Source organism: Mesocricetus auratus, unplaced genomic scaffold, assembly GCF_017639785.1.
Source record: "Mesocricetus auratus isolate SY011 unplaced genomic scaffold, BCM_Maur_2.0 Super-Scaffold_100676, whole genome shotgun sequence".
Classification (NCBI taxonomy): domain Eukaryota; kingdom Metazoa; phylum Chordata; class Mammalia; order Rodentia; family Cricetidae; genus Mesocricetus; species Mesocricetus auratus.
The window spans coordinates 115,100,929-115,118,955 of NW_024429266.1; the positions used below are offsets into that span (position 1 = coordinate 115,100,929).

The following is an 18,027-nucleotide window of genomic DNA, read 5'->3' on the forward strand; positions in this document are numbered from 1 at the left end:
TGAGTTAAGATTGCTGGGGCAGCTGGCCACATCTGTGCTTTTCATGGCCTCCTCCCCTGGCCTCAGAGGTGTGAGTGAGATTGAGGAGGAGGAGGAGTCAGCTTTGTCTTCATGCTTGTAAGTTCAGTCTCTTCCTTTTCATACGCTCATACATGTTTTTGTTAGGATAGCTCCCCTCCTCCTTCTAAACAAAAAGTGTGTGTGTGTGTGTGTGTGTGTGTGATGTTGCCCCTTTCTCCTCTAAAACTGAGAAGGTCCATTTTTGTGTTGTGCCATCTTCTGTATTGCACAGGACTTAGCTGTTGTCTCAAAGCCTGGCTCCTGCGGATGAAGCAAGGTATGTAGATAAAAAATAAAACGATTAGGGAAATTATACAAACAGATGAGGAAGGAGAAAAGGTGCATTGTCTTGCTTTAGACTGGCATAGCAAGGTATGTAGAAAACAATTAGAGAAATTTACAAACAGATGGGGATGGAGAAAAGGTGCATTGTCTTGCTTTAGACTGGCATAGCAAGGTATGTAGAAAACAATTAGAGAAATTTACAAACAGATGGGGATGGAGAAAAGGTGCATTGTCTTGCTTTAGACTGGCATGAGAGCTTTACCCTTGCACACAGAGCTGGGAATATGAAAAGCAGAGCTAGCAGCAAGGGTGACTTTTCTCACGGAGCCTGTAAAGAAAGCCCTCTCAGAGTGTGCTGCTTTTGGACTCCAGAGCAGAGTGCCAGTCATTTCCATGGCAGCACAGGAACTCATTTCATCACTTTTTTCTTTTCCAGGAATGACCACAGAACAGCTGTCCCCCTTTGCCTACACACCGTCCAGCCTCAACTGGCTTCTTGCCATTGCCACAGGGTGTTGGGGGAGGGGATGGCTCCCTATGCCTCCTGGGTAAATCTATAGCATTTCAGGAACTGCATGTTTTGGGGGAGGGGACAGTGGTAATTACCAGCACATGATTATTTTATTTTGCTTGAATTATTTATGATGGGAGGAAGCAGCTTGGAAAGAAGGGATCTGAGGGAGTAAGTTCAATCCCACTTGCATTGATCCCACCTAGAGGAAGAAGAGCAAACCTATTAAGAAGAAAAATCACTTCCCCCTCTTTCTATCTTTCCTCCCCCACCCCAGGTCTTAGAAACAAACAAACAAACAAATAAATAAGCAAAGAAAAGCTGTGGGTGGCTTCGTGGGAGTGGGGGTCTGGCCTGTGTTGGGGTGTGCTCCTAGAGCATGTGTGAGCTGGGCTTCCTTTCTCTCTGGGCCCATGCTGGTGTGTAATAAACAATATTCACATATTTAAAGCCCAACTAGGCAATGTCTTACTACCAGTCCTGTAGTCTTCATCACTGGGTCCTAATCCCTGAGGTACCAGCCCCTCATGTGTTCTCAGTTTCAGGTGGAGGGCTCTCTGAGCTGTGGAAGAACTTGTGGGTGGTTTTTGGGGACACCAAGGCAGGACATGAAGGACCCTGGAAGGTAAAGCAGAGGAGAAGCTGCCTGGAGGAATCAGGGTGTGTCCCTGGTCTCAGGCACCAGAGTGAATAACAGCAGGGAACACAAGCCCTCCTTCTGCTCTCCAGCTGGCAGGCAGGGAAGGCTCCAGAGGAGAGGCCATACCATTTTGATAAGACATAGCACCCTTATATTTAGAAAAGCACACAAAAGTGGCTGTAGAGGCAGAGCACTACTTGGCCTGACTACTGTACATTGCGGAAGAGAAGTACCTGTGGGATACAGTCCTAGCAGGTGGCATGAGATGCCTGGTTGGGAAGGGCCACTAGAGATAAATGGGATTCAATTTTACCCAAGGGAGGGGCTTCCTAGCCTTTTCTTTAGTGAACAGTTTTGAATGCTATGTTATGACATATGTGAGTTGTGAAACTTTGCAATAAAATGTTTAAGCACTCACATGTCCATAGTAAGAAGTGTATCATTACTGTTCTGAGACTCCAGTAATCATTCCAAGGTATAGGTGATCATGCTTTTCTGTGTATCTTTCTTTTGCTGTTGTTTTTATTTAGTTAGTTTTTGGAGTCAAGATTCTACTATGTAGCCCAGGTTGGCCTGGATTGGCCTCTCATTCATTCCCTCCCAACACACATGCCTTGAGATGTACATGTAGTCCAGGTTGGCCTTGACCTTGCTATAGTCAAGGATGACTTTGAACTCCTGATCCTCCTGCCTCCACCTCCCAAGTGTTGGGATTATAGGTGTTTATAGAAGCCTATAGAAAAGAAGGAACTTGCCAAGATATTGGCTGATAAATGTAGATCCTGGAGTCTGAACTATTGCTATAAACCTCAGGCCTAAATGAGCCAGTAATAAGGACAGCCATGGGTGACAGGCTATCCTGCCAGCCGAGGGTGGAACTTCCCCATCCCACTCCGTATCAAGCACATAGCTCGTCATGTCTCACCACAACTTTCACTGAGAATTTTATGTTACTTAGAAAGTTTGTCATTTTCAGAAACAAGGTATAAGCATGGAATTTGGATAATTTCTTTAGTTAAGTAAAGAAAACAGTGTGAGAAGGAGTGCTTGAATCAAGGCAGGCTGAATCTGAACTTAACATAACCTGTGAAATCAATGCTGCTATTGGTATTTTACAGGACTGGAAGAGAAATCATTATTCCTTGAGACAGCTGCTGTGGTTTTCCTGGCAATAGGGAAGCAAGCATGTCAACTATCTAAAGGGTTGTTGAAAACTACTAAATATGACATAATAGCACTGTCATGACATGCCAACATTACTAGTGTTTTTATAAAAGCATCAGCAGAAGTGAAGAATCAGATATGCACTCACTTTGTGATCAATAATATATTTTTTAGGTTCAAATTATATTGATCAATCACAAAGCATTTCTGATCTTCAATTTCTCTTTCTTTTGTTTGGGTAGACATACATTTAACCAGGATGGAAAATTGGTTATTAGTTAAAATTGAATAAATTGGGTCTTTCTTTATGGCTTGTCTTTATAAGTAAACATATTGTCAGAGACGGTTAATAGCAATATTCTCCAGATACATGTTCATTTGTATAAAAGAGCACTGTTCATATGAAAGCCAATATGAGGGTCAAACCTGCCAGTTCTTTCAAAGTCAACGTTGACAAACTTAATGCTGAAGTGCATATTTTTTAATGTCAAAAGAAAAGTCTTTAAAGATTTGACTTATGGAGTAAATTCCAAAATGGGGAGCAACACTTGTTCTGTAATAAATGTAAATCATAACCCAGACATTCACCTTCTGCTGAATCTGGTTCTCTCCAGAAGCAAGGAGGGGAAAAGAGGCTATTGGAAGTAAGTGATGTAGTTGAAACTTCCACAGGATGAGAGTACCTGCCCGGCTACTGAAGACATAGAAGGGGCCAGAAGAGGGCATTAGATCCCTCTGAAACTGTAGTTATAGATGGTTCTGGGATGCCCTGGGATGCTGGAAGCCACACCTTGGTCCTCTGAAAGAGCAGCCAGTGCTCTTAACTGCTGGGTCACCTCCCTAGCCTTTTGCTCTTTAAAAATTGTGTGTGGTGTGTGTGGTGTGTGTGTGTGAATTCGAGTGTGTGTGAATGAGTGTGTGTATGTACACATGTGTGCATATACATGAAACATCATGCATGTAGAGGCCAGAGGACAATTTTGTGGTTGGTTCTCTCTCTTCACCTTTATATGGGTTCCGGGGACCAACTCAGGTCACCAGTTTGACAAAGCAAGTGCTTTTGCCTGCTGAATCATCTCTCCAGCCTGAAAGACGGTAAAGAAAGTGAATGGCAGAAGCCAAACCTGGTTACCTAAAAATATGCCAGCATCACATTGCCTTCACCTGGTTTTGGTGAGTTAATAAGTTCAATAACAACTTAAAATTTCCTTTGCGTAGAATATGTATTCCGCTGTTTGCTCCCCTCATTTTGGCACGGTGGGGAGGCTGTGAAGGGCTCTTGCACATATTGGGCAGGGGCTCTACCACAGAGCCATAAAAACAGGGTTAACTTTCCCTTTATCAAGTGCTTAAGTATGTGCATGCCATTTACATCCTTCTAGAAATATTATATGTAGCATATATCTATATTTATGTACACATGACTGTTACATGCCTAATTTTTAAATCATTGAAGAATGGATTCTAAAGATTGCATCAGACCTCATTATAGATGGTTGTGAGCCACCATGAGGTTTCTGGGAATTGAACTCAGGGCCTCCAGAAGAACACTCAATACTTTTAACCTCTGAGCCATCCCTCTAACCCCTGACTGAATACCCTCTATCTTAGGAAAGGGTAGAGAAGGGTGAATGGGGATCTCATTTTAAAAAAGATTTATTTATTTTTAGGTGTATGAGTGTTGCCTGCATATATGTGTGTGCACCATGTGTGTGCAGTACCTACAAAGGCCAGAAGAGCATCCATCTCCCCTGGAACAGGAGTTTTGCATAGTTGTGGGCCACCATGTGGGTGCTGGGAAGGGAACCTTGGTCCTTAGCAAGAACAGTAAGTGCTCTAACCACTGAGCAATAGCATCACTCCCAAGGCACTAGTCGCTTAATGGGGCTTTTTTTGTGTGTGGGGGGGTATCTTCTCCCCTACAAATTAGTGATAGAAAAAGAGCCTACTTGTTAGCCTGTAGGACAAAGATTAACCAAGCCCATGCCTTGCACCTACAGGTAAGCACTAAGGGCTTTTGCACACAGCAGTGGCTTTCAGACACCCTGTGAAGTTCTAGGCTTTTCAGGGAGCTTTTAGGAAAGCTGCCTGGGGGCGTGTGTGTGTGTGTGTGTGTGTGTGTGTGTGTGTGTGTGTGTGTGTGTGTGTGTGTGTGTGTGTGTGTCTAGTCCTCTCTCCCATCTTCATTCAGGGTCATCCTGAGCTCAAGTGGTGAAACTGTTCTCAGTTGTTTTGTACACAGGGATTCCTCGTAAGATTTATCTACATAAAAGGTTGAAACACATTTGAAAAGCAGCAGTGAAAAAGTGTATATTGTTCTCAGAACTTCTTGTTTTCCATGCTCTCCATGCTGTCCTTTCTGCTTTGCTTTCCCTGCCATTCTGTAAAACTTGTGGTGCCTTTAAAATATGGGATCTATTTGCCAACCTCCTTAGCCATATGTTAGTGAATGTGCGTGAATGCACACATGTGTGTGATATATATATATTTATATATATTGCCTGTGTGTAGTAGTTTGAATGAGATGACCCCTGTAGGCTCAAATATTTGAGGTTTCAAAAGCCCAAGCCATTCTCAGTTATCTCTCTTTTTTTTTCTCTCTCTCTCTCCCTCTCCCTCCCTCCCCGTCCTCTCTCTCTGTCTCATGGTTGTGTCTCAAGTTGTGAGCTCTCAGCTAGTGTTCCAGCAGCTGCCATGCTTCCTGCCACGGTGGCCATGGACTCAAACCCTCTGGACCTGTGAGTCCAATTGCCTTGGTCATGATGCCTTATCACAGCAATAAAAAAGTAGCTAAAATGCTGTAGAAGCCAGAGGTTGATGCTGGTGTTTTCCTCAATTATTCTCAACCTTATGTTTTGAGACAAGGTCTGTCACCAAACCTGGAACCCACCAGCTTGCCTAGGCTGGCTGGGATCCACCTGCTTCACTTCCCCAGCACTGGGATTATAGACAATGTGCCTGGCTTTTACATGGGTGCTGAGGCTCTGAACTCAGGTCCTCATGTTTGTGTGACAAGCACTTGTGGACTGACCTCTCCCCCAGCCCTGCTATTGCCATCCTATCAAGTGTAGGTAGTTCCTAGTAACATTTTTGTGTGTTTGTTTTCGCAATGGAGATTGGACCCAGAGTTTTGTGCATGCTAGGCAAGCACTCTGCCATTGAGCTACACCATAACCTGTGATTTTATTTTATTTTTTGTTTTTTTTTTTTGAGATAGGGTCTCACCAAGTAGCCCTGGGTGGCTTTAAGTCTCTGGGAAACACAGGCAGGCCTTGAACTTGTGGCCCTCCTGCTTCATCATCCAGGGCACCTGAGATTATAGGCTTGCGATGTCAGGCCCAGCTCCTAGCAAGTTTTAATGAGTAGACCAAGCAGGAAGTGATAGAATAGTATCTACCACATGGAAAATGTTGGTGTTCTCTCCCCCGGCTTGCTCTGTCCTGTATCTTTGTTCTGGAGAAAGCTGGCTGAGCTTCCATGAGCCTGCTCAACAGAGCCTGACCCACAGAGACTTCGAGGGAAGAGTGTATTGATTTTACGTGTGATTTGGAGTAACTTGTTGCACAGACGAATGTGACTTATGTAAATGACCCTGTGCTGGAAAGGCTCCTTCCATGACAGACAACCTCCTGAAGCCCCAAGTGAGGACCAAGGTGTTTCCCTTCAATACACAGCTTGTTCTCAGAGTTTATTCCATCGCATCAACTATTTGCACATCTGCCTATTTCACTAGACCATGAAATGTTTGTATTCCAAGATGCCTAGTAAAGCTTTGGGTATCTTACATATTGGATAAAAGAAGGAGTAAAGACACCCAAGGATAATTTAGATAAAGGGTGAAAAGCATTTGTCTTCATCTTGGCTACTCCTATTAGTTACTTTTCTGTTTCAGGCTGAATACCTGACAGATGCAACTCAAGGGAGGAGGGACTTGTTTTGGGTCACAGTCGCAGGGAGGAAGGCGTGGTAGCCAGTGGCTCCAAGGCTGCCGTGGCATCAGCAGCTGCTTGTTCCATGACGCCAACCAGAAGCAGAAAGCTGGAGCCAGAACTGGACTGAAACCCATAAGGGCCTCCCCACCCATGCAAGCCGGCCCTGCTCAGACACCCACTTCTTCCAGGCCCCGTCTCCAGTCCCAAAGGATTTACAACCTCTCAAAGCAGTGTCACCATCTGGGCACCAAGTGTTCAAATGCTTGTGGGGCACATCCCAAGTTCAAACTGTAGCAATAATCTTCAGCTTTGATTGGAGATGATTAGTAAGCAGAAAGCCCTCAAATGAAGTGAGTGTGGGCTTTCTTTTCCCTGTGTCAGCATAGAAAGTAGTTGTCTGACTCTTTTTTAATACATGATGGGCATTCTTTTTATTTGAAATGATTTATTTATTTTTATTTTATGTGTATTGGTGTGCCTATGTACTTGCCTGTATGAGGGTGTCAGAAGCCCTGGAACTGGAGTTATGGACAGTTGTGAGCTGTCCTGTGAGTGCTGGGAATTGAACCTGGACCCTCTGGAGGACAGCCAGTGCTCCTAACCTCTGAGCCGTCTCTCTACCCCCATGATAGGTGTTCTTACTCAGAAGATGTCCTGGAATGGCAGATCAGTATCAAGTCTGACACTACCCAAACAAACCTGGAAATATGGCTTTGACCAAGTATACATTGAAGACACATAATAAATCAAGCTGTGGAGAGTGATCAGCTTTTCAGAAGCTGAGCAACATATTCATCTCAGGATGGTGGAGGCAACATCCATTTCATTCCATGTGGGTCTGTGTGAAGTGAGAACCTGTTGCCCAAGGCTGACTTTAAAGGTCCTCGAGCGCCATGTGTACATGGAATTACAGGGATGGTGGTGGTGAACTGTGCCTTTATTTTGCTGTTCATCTATTTCTAGAATATTTCTGGTGATTAGACTAACAGCCTAGAACTCTGTTATTTCAGGTTCTGTGCTTATGATGCCATATAGCTCCCCTGGCTCCCCTAGGACCCCCTGAGTGACAGGGCTTAATTCTAGTCCACTGTATCTATTGTCAGGACCCACAAGTTCTCATAGCTGGTGTGATAGAGACAATAAATGCTTCCTTGGAGGAACAGATTTTTTCACCCAGATAGTCAAGGGAAAGCTTTATGAAGCAAGGACAGACCCTGCATGTTTCCTCTTTCCTCTTTAGTGAGTGACATTCAATGTCCACTTAGCTCTCTGCTTGATAAAACACCCTTTCCAGAGGCCATTCATTTCTCCCTGGTTATTCTTTGGAAGCCTCCAGGTGTTCGCTTTATTTAATTATAACGGTGGCCCAGAGAGAAGATGGAGCGTCAACATTGCGTGGAGGGAAACACGGGGAGAGGGGAGGATGGGAGGATGGGTTCACGTGAGCAATAGGAAACAGGAAATAGCCCTGTTCAGCATGGCATCGCAGAGGGTTCAAGGCCAGTAAAGGCCCACTGTGGAGGCCGGGCATGTTTCTTGTCCTGTGTTTATTCCTCTCCCACCCAAGGAAGGAGGAGGTCCTGCAGTTTTGGGTTGGTGTGGTTTTTTTACATGGTGGGCTTGACTCTGACAATACCAAAAGTAACACGATACATATCCATGACTGTTCTGTTGAATAACCATTTCCACACACCTATAGCCAGATAGGGAATTCTAAATTCATATATTATCTTTGTTTCTTGTAGAAAACATGTTTTTAGTATGTGCTTGACCTTACTCAAGGGTGGGTCTATACAGTCTTGTTTAAACTACATGACCTTGGAGCTGGAGAGATGAGTCAGCAGTTAAGAGCACTGACGACTCTTCCAGAGGACCTGGGTTTGATTCCCGGCATCACATGGTGGCTAACGACCGCCAGTAACTCCAGTTCCAGGGATGGATCCAGCTCTCTCTTCTGATCTCTGCAGGTACTGCACAAATGGTGCATATAAATATACATGCAGGCAAACACCCAAACAGATAAAATAAAAAAATAAATCTCAAAAAACATCCCTTTCAAACACCACAAAAAAAAAAAACAGAACAAAAACTATGCAACCCGGCTCATATCTCCTTACTTACAACCAAACTCATTAAATTAGATCGAATAGTTGACCTTGCTGTGAGGGCTAAGCTGACTCAACTCCCTCCTAGGGGACATTGGAATCTGTACATTGAGAAACCGAGCAAGACGAGGCTGGGCAGAACCAAAAAAGTGTGTGCAAGGTTGAATGTGTCGGAAGTGGAGGGAGCTGCTCAGGAGAGAGAGAGAGAGAGAGAGAGAGAGAGAGAGAGAGAGAGAGAGAGAGAGAGAGAGAGAGAGAGAGAGAGAGAGAGAGAGAGAATTAGAGAAGGCGTGTGTGGCAAACCAAGTCATGCATGCTGAGAGGAGCCCTGGGCTCTGGTGCTTCAGATCCAGGTCTGGTTCCTGTATGGCTACATACATTTGTTTCCTGTCAACACTCCAGAGCCACACGCTGTATCCTTACAACAGAGTCCTTTCCACCTGCGCTAATTCGGGTAGGCTGTGATTTCCTGTATACACACAGAATCTTGGAGTATAGCTGAGTTTTCAAATGAAGTGAAAGTTGTCCTGTCAGTTCATCAGTTAGTGGCTAAAGCAGCCGGCCCAGTGAGGTGCCAGGCGGACCTCGATGGCTTTGGTTGATAAGTCAGACTCGAGGAAACAAGTAGACAAACTGTGCCTCTTGATGTGATCGAAGGTGGGCCACACACAGGCTTCAGACTTTGGTCTATGCCGATCATGGCTGAGACTTTTTTACAAAAATGTGAGATGAGTCAGCACAATGATCGTATATGCACATGTGTATGTATATAAACACACTCATCACTCCTCATTCTTGGCACAGTCGCGTAGCTGAGGTCATCGGCATTCTTTTAGTTGTCTGCTGAGATTTAAAGGTCTCTTCATACTATCTGTAGGATTTAGTCAGGATCAGGTAATGTGAATGCATGCAGTGAAGAATCTCAGAGTTTACCAGGTGCAGACACTGTCAGTAACCGGGAGTCCCTTTCTACACAACTTGTAATTGAAAATATTTACGTTTTAGTTTCCCCTGCTGTTTTTCTAATTCTACCCAACAAATCTCTAGTAAAACAGTGCCTTTTCTTGGTCTACCAAAAGTTATGCTTTAGTGGGAATGCATATAGGAAAGCATTAATCCTAGCACATTGATGATTTGAATTTTTTGCAATAATTTGATTTTTAAGGTTATTGAAATTGCAGGAAGGATTTCCATCCTGAAGAGTGATAAATATGAAGTAGCAATGAGAAATATTAAGTCAGTTTCCTTGGGATGCTCACCCATGCAGCTGAACTATCAGGGACTCAAACAATGGGGCTGGGGACCCCCACTCTTTCACTGTCTTCTTGAAGCAGCTTTGTTCTTTGCTCATCCATCCTCCCTGGGAAGTCTGCTCTTCAGGTGCAGGGGATAATGGCAGCACAATGAAAATTTTCTCATCCTCTCACCTGCTAGAATTCTTTGGGTATAGATAATTTCCAAGGAATAACCAAACACCACCACAAAATGGTATTGATATTATGGGATTGCATCAATAGCATTGGCTGTTTCATTTCCATCCACTTATCAGACATATTTACTTCTCAGATATTTCCTTAACCGGAATTGACTGTACTATAATTGCCTATTTCTTTGGTCCATTGGCTGTTAACCTTGAAGTGACTGGGGTAGAGCTGGCGAGGCCTTCCCTGTCAGGCCTGACCTCTCACTATGCTGGAGAGTGTGCTGCCATGACAACGGCGACAGATGTCAGCTAAGCAATGTGCACCCTAGAAAGACTCCTGTATTGAGAAAATCGATCTTGTAATGGTGCCACGGAGCACATTCGCGGAACTGCCAAGTGTTCTAGGCTTAATCATTTATTTCATCTAGCAGAGAGAAGAAAACATAAAAGAAATGAAATGAATTTGACCTCTGTCTTTTGAGTGACTTTAGTGCTACGCTGAATTCTAGCAAGTGCCTCTTATGAATTTTAAAAAATTACATTAGGAATAACATTTTGAAGTGAAATGACTCTTGTAATGCCAACCCTCCAGAAACATGTTATTTCAAATGTCAGATACATAATAGTCATTTGCTATTTTCTGTATATGTCCAGGGGTTAGTTCCATCTTGGGTATGTTTCAGGCAAATTATTACAAAGGAACCAGGAACGAAGCAGATCAGAGTATCTCGCGTTTTCTGCTTTTTTGTCTCGGCACCAGACCGCCTCTTTTGTGCTGGTCATACCCGGGTTTACTGAGTGGCATGAAGAACCTTGCATATCGACAGCCTTCAGGTCCTTCTCAATTTCTCAGTCTTCCAATGGAATTCGTGTTCTTGTCTGTCTCCAGAGTGAAGTTTGTCTCCCTGACAGTTAATCTGGAGACAGCCTTCCATCGCCTTGATAGGCTTGTCACTCATTCCTTGACACCTCTCATTCATCTGAATCTGGCCTGCTGGATATGCAAATGATCAGAGGGCTGAGGACCATCATCCCTCAAGTGTGATGGCCAGTATGTCAATGTCACTGTGCTGGGAACAAACCACTCTGTCAGTATCCAGGAAGAGGTAGAAGCAACACAACCCAGGGACCCAGCGTACTTATGACCTTTCCTTGGCTGGGGTCACAACCAGATTTCTTTAAAAGCAAACAGCCCAAACCTAAAGCAACCCCCACAGCTTGGAGGCTGCAGACAAATCTCTCTGATAACCTTGCCCATATAAATAAATATCATTGAGAGTGATTATGGCGAGAGAGATCTCAGAAGATTTTCAATGTGATATGTCTGTCTCTTGTGCTGGGGGATATTTTATTGCATTTTTGCCCTCAAGTGGAGCTGACGGGAGCCAAGCTTGTAATTTAAATCAATAAGAACCCTTTACCATGGCCATAAAATACTTGGCTAAACCTTTGAAGTGGCCACAGTTGAATGCACAGTGAACACAGTATAAATGTGCCTTAAGATGTATTGTATGGGACCACTACTAAAACAGCATTCAAAGGCACCGGCCTTAAGCATCTTTTGTGAATGATGGGAGAGGGTCTCAATTGCTTTTGATCATTTACATGCCCCGATCACATCACCATGCAAAGTCACTCCAAACAAGTCGACTTAATGGGCACATCAGGCAGCGATGTGTCTTCTCTGCCCTCTCCACTTTCTCCTTGGTGAGGTTGCTGGGATTTGGATCCTCTTTGAAACCAACAACCCGTGTGTTCTACCGGCTGCTCCCCTCTTTTAGGGGGAGAGCAGAACAAAGGCTGGTTGTTCAGACTCACCCTTGAGCACAGCATGGGTGACCCACACAGCTGTCTGGGAAGTGGTGTGTGTGTGTGTGTGTGTGTGTGTGTGTGTGTGTGTGTGTGTGTGTGTGTGTGTGAAACCATGGGGAGGTGGAGGCTTCTCTGGAACTCTCTTTTAGAGTAGTTTGGTTGGGGGTGGTTGTCTCCAGAAAGCTAGTTATTACACCATAATGATGGCACTTCTGCCTCCATCTCGTGCGCTTTCTCCCCTTACCCTGGCCTTCTCTTTGTCTCCTTGTGTGAACTGGTGAACAGACAGATGCTTCCTCACCCCTCACCGTTCTCTTCAGAGTCTCCCTGCTTGTCCCTTCCTCTGTCTTCCCACTTCTCAGATTCTAGAATCCTCTTCCATCTTGCATTAATACCAATGGTGGCCATTTGGATGTGGAGCTAGTCTTACAGGAATGTCATACCTGGTTAGTAGCATGACATCGTCATGCCAAAGACTCAGACTTAAACCCAAGGTGACAATCATCCCCTTCCAGAAGCACAGATCAAATGCCTTTGCCAACATATGGGTCACTGTCATGGCAAGGCAGAACATACCATCTCTGTGGTTTCTGGGTCTCAGGATGGTATTACACGTATCCCAGAGGCTAAGGAGATGACCACACTTGCTATGGGCCCCTTGTTTAGGAAGACATTTCTGAATAGTCCATCTGAAGGGTCTCAAGTCTAACTCTTCACGGGTCATGTCACACATGTTAGTTGTGTGTAAGTTGGACGGAAATTTTACCATGTGGCCTTTGTGAGCCTAACATGGTTTGGTAGATCCTGACGTTTCAGATTTTTGTGCAGTTTCTTTTGCCTTTATGTGAGGTCAGAGTTGACAAGGTCTGTTACTTTGTGTTTACAAAGTCAAGGTATATAAATGGCATTTAACAGTGTGTGAGAATACACTATTACAGCTGTAATCAGACTTTATTTATGTATTTTTGAGACGGGTTTTCCCTAGGTAGAACAAGCTCATGTCAAACTCTGGATCCTTCAGTGCTCAGCTCATGCCGGATGTGACACCATGCTCAGCCGCTGCAGGCTCCAAGGGTACAGCAACACAATTTGACATTCAGTACTTGTTTGGGTCCTAGTTTGAACAACTCGCTCTAAAAAGACACAGATACATAGATACTAGCCAGCTAGCCAACTAGCAAAATTACCTGGGACTTTGGTTATTATTAGATAATTAAAAAAATACAGGGAAAGAATGACACAGAGGGAAAGCAGCCACACTGCCAAGCGACAGTCATTGGGAAGCTGGCGAGGAGTGGAACACGTGCTCGTTACTGTTTCTGTGTTCTTTGTTACAGAGTGAGAAGTTGGTGTGGCCACTCAGGGTTGTTTACTCACTGTCTTTGCCTCCTTTTCAATGAAACTTAATGTCTTTCTTGATTTTACCTCAACAGCGAAAAGCACTTGTGTTGTGAGCTCTTTCTGACTGAGGACTGAGGACTGGCGGTATCCATTTCACGACGTAAGGTCTGGACTTTCAGTTCCATGTGGAATGTCTGCCTGCCTGGACTCTTGCTTTCATTAGCAAACACCTTGAAAGCAGGGCTGTTTCCTACCTTGCAGGCTCCCTGACAGCCTTGCAGACGCACCTACAGCAGGCATTTCCCTGAAGCCTAGCTTGCATCTGTCTGGCTCTTCTGGTTAATACAGTGTGTGAGTCCATGCACAGCAGAACTGATACACCAATGTGGATCTCAGCAGGGCAGAGAAAACAGAAGTCCATGGCATTCCTGCTGAGACCCTGCTTTGTGTTCAGAACCTCTGTTTCCTCCTCCTCCTGCCTCTGCCTTCAAAGTGCTGGGATTAAAGGTGTGTGCCACCACTGCCCAGATACTTTGGATATTTCCTACAAATGCGGTCACCCACTGTGGTAGTTTGAACATAGCTTGCCCCCATAAACTCATGGGGAGTGGCACTATTAGGAGGTGTGGCCTTGTTGAAGTAGGTGTGGTCTTGTTGGAGGAAGTGCATCACTGAGGGAGCAGGCTTTGAGGTCTCCCATGCTCAAGATACTGCCCAGTGTCTCAGATCACTTCCTGTTGCGAGAGGAATCAAGATGTACCTCCTTCTCCACTCTCAGCAACTCAAGCAACATGTCTGCCTGCATGTCACCTTGTCCTGCCATGAGGACAATGGACTAAGCCTCTGAAACTATGAGCCACTCAATGAAATGTTTTCCTTTACAAGAGTTACTGTGGTCATGGTGCCTCTTCATATCAATAGAAACCTATTTAAAATAATTTAAAAATACATTTTTAAATGTCTGGATCCTTTGACTTGGTGCAAAGTTTTCTTAGGTTCTTGCGTGTTTATCATATGTCAGAACACTATTGTTTTTATGGAGAATGCTCCATGTTTCGTTTCTTTCTTCATTCATTAATGGGCATTTGAGTTGTTTTTCTCTTTTGGATATAGTAAATAGTTCCGTAAGAACCGCTCCCCCGCCCACATGAAAGTTTTTGTTTAAAATCTATCTTCAGTTCTTTTGACTATGTATCCAGGGGTGGAATTTCTAGGTCCCGTGGTAATTTTATTTATGGTTTAATAGTGTTTGTGTGTCAAGTTGACAAGGTTCAATTGGGCCGTTTAGTTTCTGTCAATTTGACACAAGCTGGAGTCATGTGGAAGAGGAGGTGTCAGTTGAGGACCATCAGACAGGCCTGTAGGCGGGTCCGTAGGCATTTTTTGATTAATGATTGATGTGGGAAGGTCCAGCCCATTGTGGGGGGGTGTTGCCCCTGGGAAAGTGGACCTGGGTTACATGAGAACACACGAGGAGCAAGCCAGTGAGCAGCATTCTTCCAGGGCGGCTTCTGTCCCTGACTCCGGGTTCCAGCCTTGAACTCCTGTGCTAGTCTCCCTCCATGTGATGTGGGAATGTGAGACGACAAATGGGACCTTTCCTCCCTCAGGTTACTTTCGGTCATGGTCTTTATCAGAGCAGTGAGAAGCAAGCCAGGGTGATAAGCAGAGCAGCAAAGACTTCTTGGAGAGGTTTCCTCCTCCAGCCATGTGCTATGGAAGACACTGAGAATCCAGAGGTTTCCCTTTTGACTCCCTGTGGCCTGCACTGTCCTCAGGTTCTGAGTGCATCCCCTAGAGGATGAGCCAAAAGCCCAGACAACAAGCTACCTTCAATGTTATTTGCCTGCCCCTCCTCCCCCACTTGGCCTCTGTGGGTGTGAGATACTGTTGCATTCTGGGATGACGTTGCTGGCCTAGAACAGAAAATGACTCTTATGGTGACCCTAGACAACCTGGTGAGGTAGGCGTGTCTATGGAACATTTAAGCTACCAGGACTCCACTTGGTTTACCCTATGGGTATATCACTCTTTTAACAATGCTCTTAACAGTCTGAGACCTGATTGCACGTACTATGCACACACACCCTCTCTGAACACTCTGTCTAGAAGTGCCCTGGCATCATAGGACCCCAACCTGCATGGAGCTACATGCACACCTAACTGTGAACAATGGAATAAGTTTCTCCTTGCTTAACACTCACCAAACACAGACGGGTTGTATTTAATTGTATTTATGTCTGGGTACAAGAATGGACATACTGATCTGGCTTGAACTAGTTTTGGGTGTATTCATAGTAAGGCCTAACTATATCTTTTAAGTGATCATTTAGGGAGAATTCTCTACTTACCATTTTATGCATATGTATATGGTTGTGCATATGATTAAAATCAGATGCAGTATGGGAATTTGAATACGCAGAGTTATATAGCACAAACCCCCGAATCAAAGTAGAGAATCACCCAGATTAGGCCCCTAATAACCAAGCTTCTCCCTTTAGGTTCCATAAAAGAAGCTTCAGGCGATAACCTGCGTCCCTGGCATTTTCACTCTTGTCTTGCTGTCACTCTTGACAGTGTATCTCCCTGTACTGAAGTTTTGTTTGAATAAAGTTAGTTTGCTACTTTTGAAATTCCCATGTATTTTTGTTTCATTTTTGAATAAGAAACTGGGAGTCTGGAAATGCTTGGTTCATACTCAGTAAACACTAAAAGAGGAGACTCTTCAGCTCAGGGTGTGTCCCAGGGTCAAATGTGAGATGTGAGTTTCATGCTTTTGGCCTTCCAAGGCCTGGGCTCAATCCTGCCCCTCCTCTAAGTTAAAGCCACTGGGGTCCTCTAACTTCAGAACCCAGCCCAAGCAGCCAGTTGCCTAGACTCTTGGTATTCCCCTTAGCTTCTGGGCAAGCTTCATCTCCTGAGGCTCCCATCAACACCATGTTCTCTCCTCTGTCACCTGAGACAGCACAGCATCCTTCAGGGTCTTGCTAAAACCTACTGCGTAAGGCCTGGAGTAGGCGATGGATCAATGATCTTCTCTCCTGCCCTCTCTAAAAGCTCTGTGGTGGGTAATCTCAGCTTCAAGTCTGCTTGATTAAATTGGGAAGCTAGCATAGTACTTCTCTGGGTGCGTCTGTGAGAGTATCTCCAGGAGGGTTAACTAAGCGGACAGCTTGCTTGAAATAGAGACAACGGTGTCCCGCCAGACAGGCTCTGATGGAGAGGGGGATGAAGAAGGGGGCCTGACAGCATCCTGGGTGATGTGGAGGGCTGCTCTTCTTGCCCTCTGCTGTGGTGGACTTACACCTCTGAAACAAGCACACATCCTTCCTCTCTTAAGTCAGTTTCTCACGACTTGGTCCTAGCAACACAGAAACAGCCAAGCTAAGCTCTAGTCATGCTGCCCACAGTGAATGAGCGGCGCACACTGGTGGACCAGCGGCTAGACGCCCGTGGGGAGGGAAGGACCCCATTCTCCAGTAGACAGTGTGAGCAGGGTGGGAAGGCAGGTGGGCAGCAGACGGTGCTCCCTGTTGACTTTCCTTCTGCTCTGAGGTTTCTCTCTTCTCTCCCTCTTGCGTTGTTTATCTCACACTCAGTTTTCGGTACAACCCTAATTACCTAGAGACTTCTGCTGTACCGGATGTGGGTGTTTGAGCACGGACACCCAAGGACTCCTCTGTACCTGGACAGTAACTCTGGCTGTCCTGTGGAGGATGAATCAGCGACACATTTCCATTTTGCATTTATTTGTTGAACAATATGAAGAAATACTGGTTACAATGAAAATGAGGTAGGAAAAGCAAGATTCAGTGTTCTTGCACTAGGCTGATTTCTATGGTCCACGGGTTAATTTATTATTATTATTTTGCACTTAGAATTAGAAGCCGATGATACTCTCACCTATTCCCTTAGGGAAATGTTTATGGATTTAGTCATCTTACTTGGAGGATAATTCCTCAACGATTCCACCTACATGCTTCCCCTTTAATTGCGTCCCAGGGCCAGGTGTTAATGCTTGAGCTGATTGGCTCACACTGAGACTAATTGGGACTTTAGCTCATGCAGGCTCATCTGAGCTCTGCAATGGCCTCTTTCCTCCAGAGTTTCTGGGTTATTTACAACTCGCAGCATTTCATCCAAAGTTGTCATCGCTTTCCAAGCCAAGGGCTCAAGAAACCAAGACCCCTTGGGACATCAGAGCCTACCGATTATTTCTGAAGACTTAAATACTTATGATGCCTGGATCAAGGCTACTTTAGTGTGGGTGAGCTCTACCTAAGCCCACTGTAACTGAAGTCTTGGCCCTCTTGACAGTTGGTAGAGCATTTGTGGGTGAGTGGAAGGTACTTAGATTATTGAGGTTATACCCTTGAAGGGGAGGGACCTCTCCCTCTTGGTCTCTGTCCTGTTGTTCCTGTCATGGTGTGCTACCATCTGTCACACTCACCAAAGGCATGTCACACTCAACAGGTCTGTCAGATTTTGGACTTTGATCCACCAAACATGAAATATATTTTCCTAATTTCGTAAGTGTCCTGTGTTAGGGATTTCATGGAGAGTTGACCCATACACCTTGTCTTAGGCAGGGTTTCTGTTGCTGTTATAGAACACCATGACTACAAGCAACCTGGGGAAGAAAGAGATCATTTCATTTTACAACCCTCAAGTTAGACTCAGTCACCGAGGGAATCGGGGCAGGGGCTCAAGGCAGGAACCCAAAGGGAGGCACTGAAGCAGAGACCGTAGAGGAG

The 18,027-nt window shown here is 44.9% G+C and overlaps 1 long non-coding RNA gene across 1 annotated transcript; it reads left to right on the forward strand.

The window, feature by feature from the left end:
- Nucleotides 1-251: 251 nt before the first annotated feature.
- Nucleotides 252-6,795, forward strand: LOC110339257. Its single transcript, XR_002381376.2, has 3 exons — nt 252-337; nt 782-893; nt 6,553-6,795. It is a non-coding gene; the product is annotated as an uncharacterized LOC110339257 (long non-coding RNA).
- Nucleotides 6,796-18,027: the final 11,232 nt, after the last annotated feature.